Here is a 20,125-nt window from a genome sequence, read left to right as displayed (position 1 = left end):
TCAGGAAGGGAAAGGATGGCAAGAACCTCTTTATTTTTTATTTTCTTTATGACCAATCCCAACCTGAGGAAGATTCCAGCCAGCAACAGAGGTGGGAAGCTCCAGAGCCCAGCAGCAGCCCTTCAAATCTGTTAATTTTATTTCCTTTTAAAATATGATGATGTTTGCTTCATTTAAGTCCAGGTCACAATTCCTGGCTGAGTTTTGTCCCAAACCAAGTTTTAGACTGGAACACTTCAGCTCAGACTGAGGTCCACAATGGTGACATTCACCACTGGGGACACCAATGCTCCCTCTGTTCCTGTTAATGAAAGTTCATTATTTTAATCCCCAATTATCACTTATTTTAAAATTACTGCGATTTCAACACCCATTATTGGCATTCCAACACCTTTCACTGGCATCCAACACCTTTTATTGCCATTCCAACACCCATTTTTGGCCTCCCAACATCCATTTTTGACATTCCAACACCCCCTGCTTTTTTTAATGAAGGCAAAAAGATCCTGTGAATCTGTTCCACCCGGAGAGTAATTCACATTTGATTATTAAACATTTTTTAGCAGCAGGTCTGACAGCCCACGGAGCACCTGAAGAGTCCTTCAGTCACCCAGCCCATCCAGAGGTGACCTCAGCTCCTCCAAGTGGGAGCCAGGCTGGAATTGGCAGCGTTAATTAATGGCAGAGGGGCTGCCCTGTGCTCCCAGCCTGTTAATGAGCTGGCAGGGTGATTAGTGCATAACTAAAGCATCTCTGCCACCTACAGTACAATCCAAACCCTGGATTATCCCGTGCCTGGATCCTGCGGCGCTCTGAGAGGATTTAAAGCTGGGCTTTAGGGTTGTTCCCAATCATTTCCCCATGGATTGTCTCCATCCCTGTTCCCCAGCCCTTCCAGGAGGACGAGGTGGAGCAGAAATGGATCCTCTGTGGCTTTTTGCCATCCTTGGGGAACTCAAAGGCAGCTGAACCCATTGAATTGGAAACTTTCTCAAAGAACCGAGTTCAAACAAACAGATTTGAGGCCGAGACCAAACATGGGACGCCTCAAACCCATCCTGAGGAAGTTCCCCTGGCTGGTTGTTATGACAACACCCTTAAATTAATGCTCTCACCCCCCAAGGGCCACTTCATTGTTCATTCTGCAGCAGCAAACCCCTCAGAAATAGTCTTTAGCTCTGCAGAGCCAAATCTCCCTTTCACAGCTGTAATTCAATTGCCTGAGATAACAAATAGACACCAATGAACCAAAGCTGCCTGAATGAGGCCCAGCTTCTCCTGTCCCCCATCCCTGCTTCTGGTTTTGATCAGCACATCCTTGAAGGGTGGATATTGGAAATGCAGGTGAACCTGGGGGGAAGAAATGCTGATGTGTGACTGCAGCTCAGAAATTGAATGGTTTCTTTATGATAACTATGCTATGATACATTAATGTACTATTTAAAGGAGATACTAAAACTACAAACCTACTTTTTTTAACTACCATATCTAACTCACAACTCGTGACCCTCTCTAGAGATTGGGTTGGATTGGATTGGATTGGATTGGATTGGATTGGATTGGATTGGAATGGATTGGATTGGGTTGGATTGGATTGGATTGGGTTGGGTTGGATTGGGTTGGATTGGATTGGATTGGATTGGATTGGATTGGGTTGGATTGGATTGGATTGGGTTGGGTTGGATTGGATTGGGTTGGATTGGATTGGATTGGATTGGTTTGGGTTGGATTGGATTGGGTTGGATTGGATTGGATTGGGTTGGATTGGATTGGATTGGGTTGGATTGGATTGGATTGGATTGGGTTGGATTGGATTGGATTGGGTTGGTTTGGATTGGATTGGGTTGGATTGGATTGGATTGGGTTGGATTGGATTGGGTTGGATTGGGTTGGATTGGGTTGGGTTGGGTTGGATTGGATTGGATTGGGTTGGATTGGATTGGATTGGGTTGGATTGGGTTGGATTGGGTTGGATTGGGTTGGATTGGATTGGATTGGGTTGGGTTGGATTGGATTGGATTGGATTGGGTTGGATTGGGTTGGATTGGATTGGATTGGATTGGGTTGGGTTGGATTGGATTGGATTGGATTGGCCACCAGCCCCAAACAATCCTCACCAGAATCCAACCAAGCATCACCCCAGGTAAACAATTCTCCAAGCACATTCCACATGGGGAAAAACAAGGAGCAGAAATAGAAATTTTCTCTTTCTTTCCTCTGTGCTCCTCTATGAAAAATCCTGAGAGAGAGAGAGGAATGTGCCACAGCCACAGGTGGATTCATCCCAAACCTGGGATGTTTTTCCCTAGTGTGACACCGAAGCCTCCACATTAAACACAATTCCTTTATTCAAAACAGGGAGGGGTTAATGCCATCAAAACTCCTCTTTTTGAGAAAAAGCACTGAAGTGAGCCCTTCTCAACTCTTTTATTTCTTTCCTTGCTCTCTCACTTCCCACTGAATCCAGGCATTAAATATTTATCCCATTCCCTCCCCTGGCACAATTAGTATGGCTGTACACGGCTGGCACTGATTACTCTGCATTCACGTCCCATTACCTATTTACAATCCCAATTCCTGCTTTAATTTGTTTCCACGCAGAGAGGAAGAAAAGGAAGGGGGGAAAAAAAAAATCAATAAAGTGTCACAAAGTGAGGCAGAAGCACTGGAGGAGCAGGAGGAGATGTTTGCACACGGATTTTGAGCGCCCTGAAATTTGATGATCACCAATTTGGCCATTAGTTCTTCTTAAATGGACCCAAATACAATGAGAATTCCTGGTGTGGATGCTGCAAACCCAGTGCAGGAGTCAAAGTCATGGCTAAAGGCAGGAATCCCATCTGAAATCTTCTAATTCCAAGTGAAATACGTGGAGATGATGGATTTAAACATGAAATTGAAGGCACCCTGGTTTCCTGGTGCTGCCCAGAACCAGGGTGCAGTCAAACACCAGCTCCAAATAAAAGCAAAGGACATCACTGGGGATGTTTTATCTTCTTTTTTTTTTCCTCCTTGAACTGCTTTAGTTAATTTATTTAACCTCTCCGCTCATTTAATCTCTGTTTTGACACCCCCTTGGATCTCTGCTGATAATCCCTAACATCAGCCAGGCTGGCTCCTGGCTCCTCCTGGAGCCTCCAGTACAAAATTTGGGTGAATCTCCCTGAAATTTCATCTTCCTGGAGCTCAAATCCACTTTTTCCTTCCCTGGCTGTGTTTAACCCAAAGTGAGACCCACTGGAGTGGCTGGGAGGAGGAGGAGGAGGAGGAGGAGGAGGAGGAGGAGGAGGAGGAGGAGGAGGAGGAGGAGGAGGGGAGGTCCCAGCAGCTTTTCCGTGGACGGAGGAGTCAAAGCTGGCAGTCATCACAAAATCCAAGGAGAAGAACACACCTGGATCATCCCTGGAAGTGCTCCAGGACAGGTTGGAGCAGCTGGGATAATGGAAGGTGTCCCTGCCCATGGATGAGGTGGCACTGGTTGGGATTTAGGCCCTTCCCAACCCAAACCATTCTGGAATTCCACGATCCACAATTGGATTCGGCGCTGTGGAGGCTCAGTTCAGCCAGAATTGTTGAGGGCACAGAACTGAGCCCAGCCCAAATTTCACTCTGAGCTCCATCCCCAGCCCAGCCAGAGCCTCCTTTTCCCCTCCCAGCCTTTATTCCACTGAAATCCTGCCAATTCTGACTCATTTCCCTCTCACTACGACTCAGGGACGCCTCTCAGCAGCTCTTCATCTCCCTGTGTATTATTATTCACTTCACCTGTATTTTTAACTTTTCATCCAAACCTCTCCTCAAATTATCAGGAGAGCTGTACCATTAATTCTGAACATCTTATTTGAGCTTGTCTGCTCTCTTAAACAAAATGTGCTTAAGCACCTCTAGACCTCATTTCTGGCTCGCAGGAGACTTCTCCTCACCCTGGACTTCTACAAGGAAAAGGAGCCATGAGATCAGTTCTTGTTCCTCCTTCCGTGCTGCAGGGATGGCAGGAGCACTCCTGCACCTTCCCCCTGCTCCCGAGCCTCAGCGAGGGCAGGGACAGATCCCACATCACCCCACACGCCTCGGGAAGCAGCAGCTCGGCACGTGGAAGTCCTCTGCTCCTAGGGAATTCTGCCAGGAACCACCCTGCAAACAAGGCACAGGAAGCTCTGGCAGCACTCAGGGATTGCCCTTGCAAGGATGTGCCCCCTCCAGGCCTCCCAGCCCCCTCCTTCCCTGGAATGTTTTAAGGCTGCAATTCCCCACTGGGAGGTTTTTAAGACCCATCTTAACCCCAAGGACAGATTTCAATAAGTTTTTTTTTTTTTTTTTCCTGCAGGAGGAGCAGTGCACTCCTCATTTCCCAAAAAAAAAGAATGGGAGTTTCCTTAAGGGCAGGTTATTTCCAGGTGGGAGTGTGGAAAACTTCCTGGCATGTTCACACCACCCCCCTGCAGGCTCCAGGGAATCTGCTGGCACCAGATCCTGATGGAAGGGACAGAACAGGAGAGGTTTGCTCCAAATCCAATCCAAAAATGCCACCAGGGCTGACCCAGAACCCTTGGACTGGAAATGAAGGAATCCTCCTGGTCTGGGCTTTGGCTCAGCCTTAATCCCAGGGTGCAGCCTAAGGGAAAACCCTTCTGGAGCAACTTTTGGCCTCCACCCCTTCTTGTTTCTACTCCCAGAAATGGTAACAGACTTCAGCCTCATCTCCAAGAGCAACAAATCACCCCCAGAGCTTCCACTCCCAGGGATCCCTGTCCTGGCTCCTTCCAGAACCTGCTGCTGGAAGGGAAATCCCATTAATTTATCCTCCACTTCCCTTTTCCTTCCTCTTTCCTTGCACTCCCTCAAAAGGTAAAAGTGTTTCCAAGCAGCAGCAGAACTTCCATCACCTTTAACTCCTGCCCTCAGATAAATTTGCTGGCTAGGATCAAATCAATTTTTTTTTTTTTCCCCAAGGAACTTTTACACTGGAGTTCTTAATTCTTCATTTTTTTTTTTTTTTTATGTGGCATTTTCCCAGCTCATCTCTGCAGGAGCATAAACCAAATCCTTGGCTGATTTGGGGTGATGGAGCTCAACTGGAAACAGAGCCAAACTAATTTCCACTGTCCAGGGTGCCTGATAATCTCATTTTTCTGCGATTTTCCTTCACCTCTGAAATGTTTCAAAATTATCTCAGGCTGAATTCTCCTGGATCTCTGTTCTGGATTAATTTCACTTTAATGAGAAGTGATTCAATGGTCCACAGGCATTTGTGGAACTGTCACAGATGAGCAACCCAACAGGTGGAAGTGTCTCTGAGGGGTTTTTATTACATTTAGCAGTGATTTATGCACAAACCCACCCACTGTGGATTAGTTTTTCTTGGATTTCATGGATATTCGACACATTTACACACACAGGCAATGGATCTCCACGTTAGATACAAAAAGAGCAGCGAGCTCATCTTGGGGGCAAATATTTCCCAGCCATTCATAAAATTTAGATTTTTATTTTTAGAGTGAAAAGCTCTTTAACCCAAAGGCCCAACTTCCCACGGAGCAAAATGCAGCTGGTGCAGAAAGATGATTGTAAAGCACTGAGCTGGCCACCAGCACAGAAATATTCCCAGTTTTCACCCTGACGAAGCTAAAAATCTCATCAGAGCTTCGAGTGCAGGACATCCCAGAGGTCACACAAAAGGTTTCAACTTCAAAGCCACGTCTGGAAAAATGTGAAACATTTCAGAATAGACACAGGCAGTGCCAAGCCTGGAGGAAAGGGGGTTCCTGCCAGGACCCAGCTTTGGTCTTGATTTGTTCTTGTTCATTCAGGTTGGACATGAGGAGGTTGGAAATTTCCAGGAGGAATTTCCTCATGGAAAGAGTGCTCAGGCCTTTTTTTTTGGGGGGGGGGGAAATGAGGAGTGCACTGCTCCTCCTGCAGGAAAAAAAAAACAACTTATTGAAATCTGTCCTCGGGGTTAAGATGGGTCTTAAAAACCTCCCAGTGGGGAATTGCAGCCTTAAAACATTCCAGGGAAGGAGGGGGCTGGGAGGCCTGGAGGGGGCACATCCTTGCAAGGGCAATCCCTGAGTGCTGCCAGAGCTTCCTGTGCCTTGTTTGCAGGGTGGTTCCTGGCAGAATTCCCTAGGAGCAGAGGACTTCCACGTGCCGAGCTGCTGCTTCCCGAGGCGTGTGGGGTGATGTGGGATCTGTCCCTGCCCTCGCTGAGGCTCGGGAGCAGGGGGAAGGTGCAGGAGTGCTCCTGCCATCCCTGCAGCACGGAAGGAGGAACAAGAACTGATCTCGTGGCTCCTTTTCCTTGTAGAAGTCCAGGGTGAGGAGAAGTCTCCTGCGAGCCAGAAATGAGGTCTAGAGGTGCTGAAGTACATTTTGTTTGGGAGAGCACACGAGCTCAAATAAGATGCTCATTAATGAATTAATGGCACAATACAAGGTCAGGCCTTGGAAGTGCCCAGGAAGGTTTGGAGCTCCCATCCCTGGAGGGGTCCAGGGCAGGCCTGGATGTGGCTGGGGACAAGAACTGGTGACACTTTGGGCTGGGTGACCTTGGAGTGCTTTTCCAGCCTCAATTTGCCTGGAAAGGAAAACAGGTTCTTCCTCCTCCTGTGCCAGTGCTGCATCCACAGGGAGACCTTTGAGCTCCAGGCAAATGGGGGCAGAAAGGACTCCTCGGAATTAAAATAATCAACTAATGAATCCCACCCTCGCTGCTAATTACCCCAGTGAAAAGAAGCCAAGTGACAGAACCAAAGCACTTCCCACACACTCCCACCCTGAAACCAGAGCTTGGTTCCTGTCACACCACAGCGAGGTGACAAAACACGATTTTATCTATTCCATTCAGAGCCAGCCACCCCTAATTCAGCAAACAGTATTGCAAATGCAGGTGAACCTGGTGGGAAGAAATGCTGATGTGTGACTGCAGCTCAGAAGGCTGAATGGTTTCTTTATTATAACTGTGCTACAATACATGAATATACTATTTAAAGGAGATACTAAAACTACAAACCTACTGTTCTAACTACCAAATCTAACTACTCACAACTCGTGACCCTCTCCAGAGATTAGATTGGATTGGATTGGATTGGATTGGATTGGATTGGATTGGATTGGATTGGGTTGGATTGGATTGGGTTGGATTGGATTGGGTTGGATTGGATTGGATTGGATTGGGTTGAAGTGGATTGGACTGGATTGGATTGGATTGGGTTGGGTTGGGTTGGATTGGATTGGGTTGGGTTGGGTTGGGTTGGTTTGGATTGGATTGGATTGGTTTGGATTGGGTTGGATTGGGTTGGATTGGGTTGGTTTGGATTGGATTGGATTGGGTTGGGTTGGGTTGGGTTGGATTGGATTGGATTGGATTGGGTTGGATTGGATTGGGTTGGATTGGATTGGGTTGGGTTGGATTGGATTGGATTGGGTTGGATTGGATTGGATTGGGTTGGATTGGATTGGATTGGATTGGATTGGGTTGGATTGGATTGGATTGGGTTGGATTGGCCACCAGCCCCAAACAATCCTCACCAGAATCCAACCAAGCATCACCCCAGGTAAACAATTCTCCAAGCACATTCCACATGGGGAAAAACAAGGAGCAGAAATAGAAATTTTCGCTTTCTTTCCTCTGTTCTCCTCTATGAAAACATCCTGAGAGAAAGAAGAATGTGCCTGCCACACAACAGAATGCAACTGAGGCTCTCTAACGCTGCATTGCAAATCCTCCCCACCCCAAAAAAAAAAAAAAAAAAAAAAACCTGCTACAGCTTTATTAGAATTTCTGCTGAATCCTGGATATCGGAGCTGCAGAGATTGTTTTCCCCGGGCAGGCAGGGGGAGATGTGCTGATAAGGAGCCGGGCTGTGTTTATCAGCAGATAAATAACAACCAGCCCTCCGCGCAGGGCAGCCCAACTCCCGGCGTTGCCACCCTAACAATGCACTTAAATGCCATTAAAGCTGGAGTTTTAGTGCCGAACGAGCCTGGGGAGGCAGGGAAGGGGGGGGATGTTTCAGCCCACTAAAATCTGCAGAGGGAGCCCAAGGAGCTGCAAGGGAAATTCTGGAGCTGCTTTTCCAGCTCGCCGGGCACAGAAGTTGCTCCCTTTGGGGAGCGGAGCACAATCAGGTCAGCTCAGCTGCGCTCCCAGACACGCAGGAGGGGCTGAGCTGATCCCGGCTGCCTCCAGGATGTCACATTAATAATGGAAGAGGCTCGCTGGAAGTGACAAACTCGCTGGAAGTGACCCTGCTTGGTGGCAGCTCTGTCGGATTAAGCCCTTTTCTGACCTAGAGATGGGGCGACTGAGAGGCCTTTTAAAACTTTTATTCCATTTTCAGTCTCATTTAAAAAGTAAGACGGTACAAGTGTTACAATTCACACTATCACAATCAAAACCCAACTATTTCCTAATTACAATACACTGCAAGTATTTCTGAACCTATCAGCTTTCATCACACCGTGCTGCAAATACCTTAAAACCAATCATCTAAAATTACCCTTCATAAATCCTAATACAACACATCTTTTATAATTCCATTTCTCCAAAATATCTAGCCTTTTTTACAAGACCATCCTTTAAAACTCATTTCTAATTCAATTTCTCTCTCGACAACATCTATCCTGTTCTATAACATTTCTAAACTCCGCGTTTACAGACAAATACACACTGTGTGAGTGAACCTTCTGTCAGGTTTTAAGTATTTTTTACAAATCCATTCCCCACCAGGGTCACACCAAGCGTGGGTTCATCCCTGCCCTGTTCTCTCCTCCAGCCTGTCCCTCCTGCAGCTCTGCTCCTGCCAGGCATTGGTAGGAAAAGGGTTTTAAAATCATGGGGATTTGGGGAGTCAGAAGGAAATTTAGGCTTAGTAGACCCTGGAAAATACCCTGGGAAAGTCTAGACCTTGTGCTTGCTAGAACTGCACCTGCGTAACCAGGATGTGATAAATGATATAATTGTTAGATGTGATTGTTTAGTAATTAAATATAATTACTGGTTAATCATAAGGATAATCATGAGAAACTGTGGTCAGGGGCTTGAGAAAAGATCACGAGAAATTCATGCTTGAATAAGGTCAATGTATAGAATAGAACGTTATAAGTTTAATAATTAATATGTAAGTTATATAAGGATAGAATATAAAATAGGTTCAGCTCGAGAGCCATGTGGGAGTGAGATTTGGGTCTGCACCCCTGATTCCCAGAGCTCTGCAATAAAAGCACCTGCACAGAATCATGTCCCGTGATGATGGGTGCTCCTGAACGCTGACAATGTGACATTAAACAAAAATTGTTTCCACCCCCCTCTGCTCAGTCCCCAGCACCTGGGAGAAGGAGTTTTCCCAAGCAGCCCACATTTCCAGAGCCAGCATTCAGCTTTTCCACCACAAGCCCCTCACAAAAAGGCATCATTTAACTGGAAAATCGATGGGAAAATATTCCAGCAGCAGCAGCGGAGGCGTCACTGCCCGGGCTACGATGCCAGGTGTGGACAGAGCAGGGATGTGCCCTTGGAATTGCATCCACACAATCCTGGCACACGGCGCAGGAATGCCTCCCATCAAAAGTGCCACTGTATAAACCAGGAGTAATTAAAAGCCCCCCGAGGTGGCTGCAGGGCCAGTGGGAGGCAAAGAAATCATTCCATTCCTCTCCAAGGTCATCCAAGTAAGTGAGACCTCCCTGAAGATTCCCCGAGCTGAAATCTCCATGTCCTGGGTGTTGGAACTCCAGAAAAAGAGAGAGGGAGATCAAACACTGGGAAAGCTACAAAAGGCAGGAAATCCAGCGTTCAGTCAAACACTGGAACAGATTCAAAAGGAGCAGAAGGGAGGAGGAAAAGCTGCAGATAAGGATTGTCTCACACGGGGACGTGTTCACCTTATTAATTCCTGATCCCGCTCTCCTCCGAGCAAGGTGCTCAGCACTGGGCAGGAATGAAACAAAAGCTGGGCACCGTTCCCAGAAAAGCTGGAAATCCTCCCCAGCAGGGCTCTGTGGTCACACACAGGGGCCAGCACCCAAGGGCCCGTGGCACCGAGGGGACGTGGCCAAGGTGCCAGAGCTGGCACGGCCCCGAGCCCCGAGCTGGCCTCCTCTCAGCTCCAATCTGCTGCACGGTCCAGACACGCCTGGGGTCACACCTTGCTCTGCAAAAATCATCTCCACACCCTGATTCCTTCCTGGTTTCTGCATGGAAAATATTCCTCTCCCCTTTTTTTTTTTTTATCTTTTTATTTTTTAGTTTTTTTTTTTTTTTTTGCTTGGTTTGGGGTGGCTTTTTTTTTTTTTAAGTTTTGTGTTTTGTTGGTTTTTTATTTGCTTTGGGTTTTTTTTTTTTTTTTGGTTGGCTTTTTTGTTTGTTTGGGGGTTTTTTGTGTCTGTTACTAGTGCAGTTTTTCTCTTCCCTTCCATGCTTACCCTTTCTTCTTCCCTCTATGTTGAATCAGGACTTAACAAAATTAATAATAATTCAGAAGTAATTACATAAATCATATAGAGATATTTGTGTAAATTGAAACATAAATAAATATTTCTTATGTTCACCAGAAAATTATTCTCCAGAAAGTCTTGTGGGGTGTTTGGGGGGCTTTTTTTGTTGGTTTTTTTTTTTGTTTGTTTTTTTTTTGTTTTTTTTTTTTTTTTTTTTTGTGGGTTTTTTTTTGTTTTTGTTTTTTTTTTGGTTTTTTTTTCTTTTTTCCCCCCCAGGTCCTGCATTTACCCAGAGAGCAGAGACTGGAGGATTAAAGGTGAGCATTTCAGGAGCTCCTCACAATTTACTCATGTCACCAAGTGCAGCAGCACTCCCAGGTCATCTCTGACCCCTCACAACCCCAGGGAGCATCAGGCACGAAGGCTTCTCCCACCCCAGCTCCTTCCTCCTCCTCCAACCCATGCCTCAACCCTACCCTTACAAAAATCCAGTTTTTCCCACAAAATCCCAGCATGGTTTGGTTGGAAGGAGCTCAGGAATTATCCAGTCCCACCCCTGCCATGACAAGGGACACCTTCCACCAGAGCAGGGTGCTCAGAGCTCCTTCCCTCCCCTCACAAGGGCAGCGTTGTTGCTGATTTACACTAAAAAAAAAAAAAAAAAAAAATAAAAGACAGCAACGACAGAGATTATCTGGGATCACCGAGAGGAATTTTTATGAGGGAGCAAAGCCTGGGTAATGATGATGTTGAAGGAGCAGCCGTTTGCTCTGAATGGCCCCCCTGGTAATTCCTGCAGTGTCTCCACAAGTTTAATACACGGGATTATTGCAGGGAAGTCTCTCAGAAGGAAGCAGATCCTTAACTCGCTTTGACATTGTCATTTTACAGCGCCTTATTCCACGGGAGACCTGCAAAGCAATAAATCCTTCCTCTGCCAGGATGTGGGAGCCCTGTGAGAGGTGCCAGCCACCAGCTAAAGCAACAAATTGTTCAGCTAAATTCTCATTTCTGCCCCGAATTCCACCTTGTCCTCAATGACTCTTCAAGAAAACAAAAAAAAAAAAAAAAAAAAGGAGTCGCTTGCTTAAAGCCTACAGGAAGCTCTGAGATTTCATTCCCTGATAAACTCATGCTGGAGCTTTAATTTAACAGCAGCAGGGACAAGAAAGGTGCTTTTCAGTCACTCCCACTCCATGAAACGATCAGAGAAATAAAACTTTGTTTTTCCCCTTTTACTCCTTTCCAAACTCATCCTTTCCAACCCAGCTTTGGCTCTTCCTGCCAAGAAAAGACATTGTGCAAAGGTGTTTGCAACGTCCTCTTTATTTAGGGAGCTACTGAAAAACTCCAGCAGGAGAACATAAAACAGGCCTGGCCTTATCACTATGGGTGAATTTTTCAGAAAAATCCATTTCCAATGTGTTTGCTGTTGAGAGAATGGCTGGAATTCACCACAAGTGAAGAAATTGTTGTTTCTGAGGATCAAGTGGCACCTTCTCAGCAGCAAAGTGAATCCATTCAAACATTCCAGCACCCACCCAACAGCAATTCCTTCGGAGATTCCCTGGGTGAGAGCTCTCAGGAAAGGGGAAAAAAAACCTCATTTTAAATTCCACCTGCCCCTGTGTTCCCTCCTTCAGGCAGGCAGGAATTCCCAGGTGGGTTTATCAAGTTCCCAGGTGGGTTTATCAAGTTCCCAGTGCTGTTTTGTTCCTCCTTAGACAAAAGATGCCCGATGCACTTTGGCCATTACAAAATGCTCATTAAAATCTCCACACCGTGCACAACTCCTATTTCACAGCCCAGACAGGGCACAGCCTGACAAATCCCAAAAAACTTCCACCTGCCACTGGTAAAACATGGCAAGGAGGCAGAGAATCAGCCAAGGTCACACAGATGGGATCGGAGCAAACTGTGGAGTCCAGAAAAAAACCATAAATCTGAAGAGTTTCCAGGAAACTCCATAAACCTGAGGGGTGATTTCACCTCCACAATGCCCCACAAATCCTGGGGAAGCACCTGGAACTCTCTGCTGCACCCAAAGCTGGGAGGAGGGGGTGGGATTTGCTAATTCAGGCGGTTTCACGCTGTCTGCTCGATATCAATGGGTTTAGCTGGTGGAGTTGGACACAGGAGGAGCAGAGATTTCACTGGCACAAATCCCAGGGCAGCCTCTGCCAGGAACAGCTGCTCCCTGTCTGGGAGAACCAGAGCCATTCTTCTTCCCAAAGTCTTAGAGAAGCAGCAGTAAAGGACTCAGAGCTGAGTGCCAGGAGCTGGGGACAAACCCAGCACGGCCAGGAACACCAGGAGAGGTCCCTGGGGAGGAGCATCCTGGGGTGGGATGGTCACAGGGAGAATGGGACAAATCCAGCACAGCCAGGAACACCAGGAACACCAGGAGAGGTCCCTGGGGAGGAGCATCCTGGGGTGGGATGGTCACAGGGAGAATGGGACAAATCCAGCACAGCCAGGAACACCAGGAGAGGTCCCTGGCAGGAGCATCCTGGGGTTGATGGATCCTAAGGAGAATGGGACAAACCCAGCATGGCCAGGAACACCAGGAACACCAGGAGAGGGCTTTGGGGAGGAGCATCAAGGGGTTGATGGATCCTAGGGGGAATTGGACAAACCCAGCATTGCCAGGAATGCCAGAAGAGGTCCCTGGGGAGGAGCATCCTGAGGCTGGGATGTTTGTAGGGAGAACGTGGCTCTGTCTGCATCTCTCTGGCCACCAACAGAACCTTCTGGAAGCTTCCAGCTGAGCACAACCAATCGCTGGTGACAGGCAGGGCAACCTGGGGCAAGGCAAGGACTGAAATCTCCACCAGCTGCTTCCACACTCCCATTCCTTATCCCTTTCTTATTCCCACTCCTCCATCTGCTGCTTCTTCCAGTGCAGTGCTGGGACACAGCACAGGCTGCTCCAGCCCTGGGAGTGTCCCAGGCCAGCCTGGAAAGGATTTGGAGCAACCTGGGATGGTGGAAGATGTCCCTGCCCATGGCAGGGGGGTGAATGAGAAGAATTCTAAGTTCTCTCCCAGCCCAAACCGTTCCAGGATTCTCTGATTCTGTGAAGGGCTGAGAGTTTTGCAGGATACGTGTCAAGGCTGCCTCAGCGCTGCCTTATGTCGGAATTAATTACATCATCCTTAATGAGAATTGAAAATTATTAACTCTGAAGAGCCCTGAGTGCCCCAGAGCTCTTCAGTGGAATCCCAGTGGGAAACCAGTGCTCCCAGGGATGTGGGGGGAAGAGGGCTGGATGGAGTGCCCAGACAGGGCGCTGGGATGCTGCTGTGGCTCCAGAAGAGCAGCAGGATCTCCTCCAGGGCAGGAAAATGCGGGATCAGCTGAGAATTCCAAATTCCTGCAGTGCCTGCAGCACCTTCTCCTGGCCTGTGGCACCTCAGGGGCGAGAGCCAGCAGCAGCTGATGGCCACCAGTTCCTCTGAGCACTGACCAGCCCTCACAGCTCATGGAAATGTTCCTTTTGCTCAGCCAACAGGTCAGATTTCCCTGGATCACATCCCAAGGAGACCCCGCAATGCCCACCCAGCAATGGAGAAAGGAGCAGGTGCCACATTCCAGCAGGGTTTCATTTATCCAGGAATCACCCCCAGACATCAGCCAGGAGCTGCAGCTGAGCTGTGGGAGCTTCCCCAGCTCCCCAGAACACAGCCCAGCCTCTCCAGGCAGTGATTTTCCCACATCCCAAACCCCCTCACTGTCCATTTCCAGCCCTCCCAGACAGGTCCTCGTGGCACTCATTTCCCCAGGTACCAGGTCAGACAAAACCAGCCAGGATTTCCAGGTTTGGTTTCGTTCCAAGGGATAATTTCTATTCTTTTTCTAAAGTCTACATCTCCAAGGATTTCATGTGTACTTCTGAAAGCAGCTGATGACCACACAAAATGTTCATTTTACAGGAGATCCCGCTTTGCCCTTGGAATTCCTTGGAACAAATCCACCCTCACCCAAACCTGGTCCTTCTCCTCCTTCAAACAAAAATGGTTATTTTATGGAGCCCTGGACAACTGCAGGTGAAAGTACTGCAGACAGGGCAGCTATAAAAAAATGCTGTTAATATTTGAAGGATTTGAAGGACAATCAACTCAAAAAAAAAAGGGAAAAAAACCCCAATTGTTCCAGTTGTCCATCAAACTGTGAGCAGCATCCTGCACCTGTGGGCACAGATCACCCTTCATTATGACAACTCTATCAAAGTGCACTCGAGTCATCTCATATTTGCTGTGTCACAGTCACATTATCAACAAGTACAAGCAGAAATGGATTTTTACAGCCAGGAGATTAAATTACACACCCTCCCCTCGCTGCCTCTCTCATAAAAATCCCCATTATAAACAGCAGGTGCGTTAGAACACAAAGCAAGGCGGTGCTTGGTCTGGTCTGTTGACAAATATTATCCAAATATCAACCCCAAACCTCAGCGGGCAGCAGAGGGAGGTCACCTCCCTATCAAGGAAAAGCAGGCAGTGAATTGCATCCCAACACAGGTGCTCTCAGGAAATATTCCCGGGATCAGCCCTCCTGACCCTTTGTTATCTCACCCGCCCACATCTTAGCTGGGGACTCAGCTTTTCACACACAGCTTTTCAAGCCACTCCTCCCAAATCAGCTCCTTATCAGCTCCAGCGTCCCCTGCCCTCGCTCACAGGTGGCTCTGCTGTCCTTTATGTCCCTCCCCGCTCTGGGGGTGCCACCAGAGCCGGGCTCCACCTGAGGAGAGGCTCAGGATAAAGCAGAGGGATGATGGTGACAAGGCCCAAGTGCTGGGAGGTGGTGGCCACCACCTGCTGATGGCACAGAGAGGGATCCTTCACTTCAGCTCTACACCCCCAGCCCAGAGAGGGAGCAGGGACACTCACGAGCCAGCTGTGACCTGGCAAGGTGACGGCCTCGGTGACACCATCGGAGAAGGTGGTAAAATTATTTCATTGGGAATGAAACCCAGAGAGAGCTCTGGGACACCTTCACCAAATAAACAAACACCTTCACCAAATGAACACCTTCACCAAATAAACAAACACCTTCACCAAATGAACACCTTCACCAAATAAACAAACACCTTCACCAAATGAACACCTTCACCAAATGAACACCTTCACCAAATAAACACCTTCACCAAATGAACACCTTCACCAAATAAACAAACACCTTCACCAAATGAACACCTTCACCAAATGAACACCTTCACCAAATAAACACCTTCACCAAATAAATAAACACCTTCACAAAATAAACAAACACCTTCACCAAATAAACACCTTCACCAAATAAACAAACACCTTCACCAAATAAACACCTTCACCAAATAAACAAACACCTTCACCAAATGAACACCTTCACCAAATAAACACCTTCACCAAATGAACACCTTCACCAAATAAACAAACACCTTCACCAAATGAACACCTTCACCAAATGAACAAACACCTTCACCAAATAAACACCTTCACCAAATAAACACCTTCACCAAATAAACAAACACCTTCACCAAATAAACAAACACCTTCACCAAATGAACACCTTCACCAAATAAACACCTTCACCAAATGAACACCTTCACCAAATAAACAAACACCTTCACCAAATGAACACCTTCACCAAATAAACAAACACCTTCACCAAATGAACACCTTCACCAAATGAACACCTTCACCAAATAAACACCTTCACCAAATGAACACCTTCACCAAATAAACAAACACCTTCACCAAATGAACACCTTCACCAAATGAACACCTTCACCAAATAAACACCTTCACCAAATAAATAAACACCTTCACAAAATAAACAAACACCTTCACCAAATAAACACCTTCACCAAATAAACAAACACCTTCACCAAATAAACACCTTCACCAAATAAACAAACACCTTCACCAAATGAACACCTTCACCAAATAAACACCTTCACCAAATGAACACCTTCACCAAATAAACAAACACCTTCACCAAATGAACACCTTCACCAAATGAACAAACACCTTCACCAAATAAACACCTTCACCAAATAAACAAACACCTTCACCAAATAAACAAACACCTTCACCAAATGAACACCTTCACCAAATAAACACCTTCACCAAATGAACACCTTCACCAAATAAACAAACACCTTCACCAAATGAACACCTTCACCAAATAAACAAACACCTTCACCAAATGAACACCTTCACCAAATGAACACCTTCACCAAATAAACACCTTCACCAAATGAACACCTTCACCAAATAAACAAACACCTTCACCAAATGAACACCTTCACCAAATAAACAAACACCTTCACCAAATGAACACCTTCACCAAATGAACACCTTCACCAAATAAACACCTTCACCAAATGAACACCTTCACCAAATAAACAAACACCTTCACCAAATGAACACCTTCACCAAATGAACAAACACCTTCACCAAATAAACACCTTCACCAAATAAACACCTTCACCAAATAAACAAACACCTTCACCAAATAAACAAACACCTTCACCAAATGAACAGCTTCACCAAATAAACAAACACCTTCACCAAATGAACAGCTTCACCAAATAAACAAACACCTTCACCAAATGAACACCTTCACCAAATAAACAAACACCTTCACCAAATGAACACCTTCACCAAATAAACAAACACCTTCACCAAATAAACACCTTCACCAAATGAACACCTTCACCAAATGAACACCTTCACCAAATAAAGCCACGTGCGTGGGATGAATCCCAGAATCCCAGAGTGGGGCAGGGTTAAGGCACCACAGAGGCTCAGCTGGTGCCACCTCAGGGCCATGCCAGGGCACAGGGCACAGCGGGGTGTGCACAGGGCTCTGGAATATCCCCAGCCAGGGAGGATCCACAGCCTCTCTGGGCTCTGCTCCAGTGCCCACAGTGAAGTTCTGCCTCCTGGGCAGGGAATTGCTGGGCTCAGGCCCTGCCCGGGGCTCTGGGGCCATTGCTGGGCCTGGAGCAGAGCTGGGGCTGGGCTGAGCTCCTGACACAGGGACAGACAGGGATGGACAGGGATGGACAGACAGACAGGGATGGACAGGGATGGACAGACAGACAGGGACAGACAGGGATGGACAGGGATGGACAGGGATGGACAGGGATGGACAGACAGACAGGGATGGACAGGGATGGACAGGGATGGACAGACAGACAGGGATGGACAGGGATGGACAGGGACCCAACAGGGATGGACAGGGATGGACAGGGATGGACAGGGATGGACAGGGATGGACAGACAGACAGGGATGGACAGGGATGGACAGACAGACAGGGATGGACAGGGATGGACAGGGATGGACTAGGAGACACAGGGATGGACAGGGACACACAGGGACACAAAGGGATGGACAGGGACACTCAGGGGTGGACAAGGACAGATGGGGATGGACAGGAATGGACAGGGACAGACAGGACAGACAGGGACACAACAGGGATACCCAGGGACAGCCAGGGACACCCAAAGACACCCAGGGACACAACAGAGACACAACAGGGACACCCAAGGACACCCAGGGTCACAACAGGGCCACCCCAGCCTGAGGACCCCTCTCAGCACCTCCTCAGCCCCAGCTCCCCCAGCCTTTCCTGCTCCAGGCCCTCCCTCAGCTCCACAGCTCTCCAGGAGCTCCCGGCCCTGCTGTCCCAAGGATCCCAGAGCTGGACAAGCACTCCAGCTGTGCCTCACAGGGCTGGCAATTTCTATTTTTAATTCTCACTGAAGCCAACAAGCTAGATCCCAGTCCATCCCACCCACCCCACATGAAGCCACTCCTGCCTTCACTCCTTCCTCAGAGGACAAAAACCCCAGAAATGCTCTTGGCTCCCTTCTCCCAGAGGCCCTGGGGTGGTCAATAACAATAAAAATATGCCTGCAGAGCTTTCAGCCTCAAAGCTTGATTTTCCAGGCGCTCTCCTGCCGTTCCTCTGTAATGGCATTTTTTAATGGCCTGGCCGAAGGAACCTAATCTTGCAATTACTCCATTTAATGCCATGTAATGGCTGAGCAGCTTCCTGGGATATGGGAAAGGAGAAGTGTGGTATAATTGCATTAAAGTGGGAAACAGGAGTAACTACTCACACTAAAAAGGATGAGGAATGAAAGGCAACATGGTGTGAATTGTAGAGAAAGGAACGGGGTTTGTGACATGCAGCTGAAGGTCTGGCAGCTTTTGAGAGGCACCATTCCCCTCCTGTCCCTTTCACTTCCCATCAGGACAATAAAGGAGGAAAAGGAGGGAGCTGGGAGCATAAAATCCACAGGGCTTGCAAAGGGGATAAATTGGGTTTGAGGATGGAGTGAGCAGGGCAAGGGCAAGGCACCTCCAGGGAGATTCTCCTGGAGCACGGCAGCATTCCCAGGAGAAGCTGGCAGGACAAGGCCCTGAAGATGGGGAACAACTGCTGAGCAGCCCCAATTCCCAGGACAGAGACCTCCCTGATCCCTGACTTCACAGCATGAAAAAGGAGACTGGGGAAATAAAAAAGAAAAAAGGGGAATAAAGGTTATTGTTGGAAAAACCACCAGGGTGACCCTCAGCGGTGCAGGAGGGATGGCAGGGATGAATTCCTGAAGGGAAGGGCTCCTCACTCCAGCCTGCAAAAGCCAAAAGTCAAGTCTCCCAGGCTCTGGAATTCAGGCACAATGGGGATCCAAGGAATTCTCAAGGAATGGAGTGAAAGGATTTTACCTTAACAGAAAAAAAATAACAAAAGGGGGAAGGACGTGTCCAGTGTGTTCCACATCTTCCAACCCATGCCACGATTCCACGTCCTACTCCCCTTTGCTTTGCATGAGGAAAAAACCACAAAACACACCAAAAAACCAGCTGAGGCACCAAGACTGGGCTGAAGGGAGCCACCTGAGCTACAGAGGGACCTGCTGGGATTCCAGCAGAGCTTCTGAGCTCAGCCCTACACACCTGAGAGCACCTGGCCCTGTAATAAATGCAAAAACTCGCCCAAATATCACCAGGTTATAAAATAGAGAATTTTCTATTCACCTCGGGACTTTTAAGGCCCCATCCCCGTGCTGAGACCTTTTCCTGCCACCCCAAATCAGAGGGAAGAGTCCAGGACATGAAGCTTTTAAAAGCTGGATTCACCCTGTGTAATTATGAGAACCAACAAAGAAAATGCTGAACCTTCTCCTTTCTTCTGCTCCTGCAGGAATGGGAATCTTCCAGACATTTCAGCTTCTCCCTCCATCAGACTCCACACGGATCCTCCACACCTTCACACGTCTGATCCTTTCAGCTCAGCTCTCAAATGTCAACATTCATTTACCTCCTAATTAACATCATTACGAGCAGTGACATTTTTCTCATCTTCCTGCTTAGGTTTGGTTTTGGTTTTTTTTTTTTTTTTTTTTTTTTTTGTTTGTTTTTTTTTTTCTTCTTTGGTGTGTCCTGATGGTTTCTGTCAAGAGGCTGTTTTCACTTCCAGCTTTTTTTAAAAGTAACAGTAAAAACTTGTTATTTCCAATGAGGAGCTGCTGTGTATTCCAGGGATTGCTCCTGACAAGGAGGGGCTGGGAGCGCTGCTGGAAGCACTCTGGCAACAGCTTTACCTCAACTTTAATTGCAATTCATGGAGAGTCTTCTCCTCCTGTTAATCTTCCTGGCTTGCCTTTGACTTTATTCCTCCTGGCATGGA

The 20,125-nt window shown here is 47.4% G+C and overlaps 1 protein-coding gene across 1 annotated transcript in view; it reads right to left on the bottom strand.

The window, feature by feature from the left end:
* CSMD2 (CUB and Sushi multiple domains 2) overlaps positions 1-20,125 on the bottom strand; it is a 273,933-nt gene that overhangs the window by 155,402 nt on the left and 98,406 nt on the right. The window lies entirely within an intron of this gene.

The sequence above is a fragment of the Vidua chalybeata genome, chromosome 25 (assembly GCF_026979565.1).
Source record: "Vidua chalybeata isolate OUT-0048 chromosome 25, bVidCha1 merged haplotype, whole genome shotgun sequence".
In the NCBI taxonomy this organism is placed as follows: domain Eukaryota; kingdom Metazoa; phylum Chordata; class Aves; order Passeriformes; family Viduidae; genus Vidua; species Vidua chalybeata.
The sequence above is the reverse complement of the archived record's forward strand: the minus strand, read 5'-3'. Positions and strand labels throughout refer to the sequence as shown.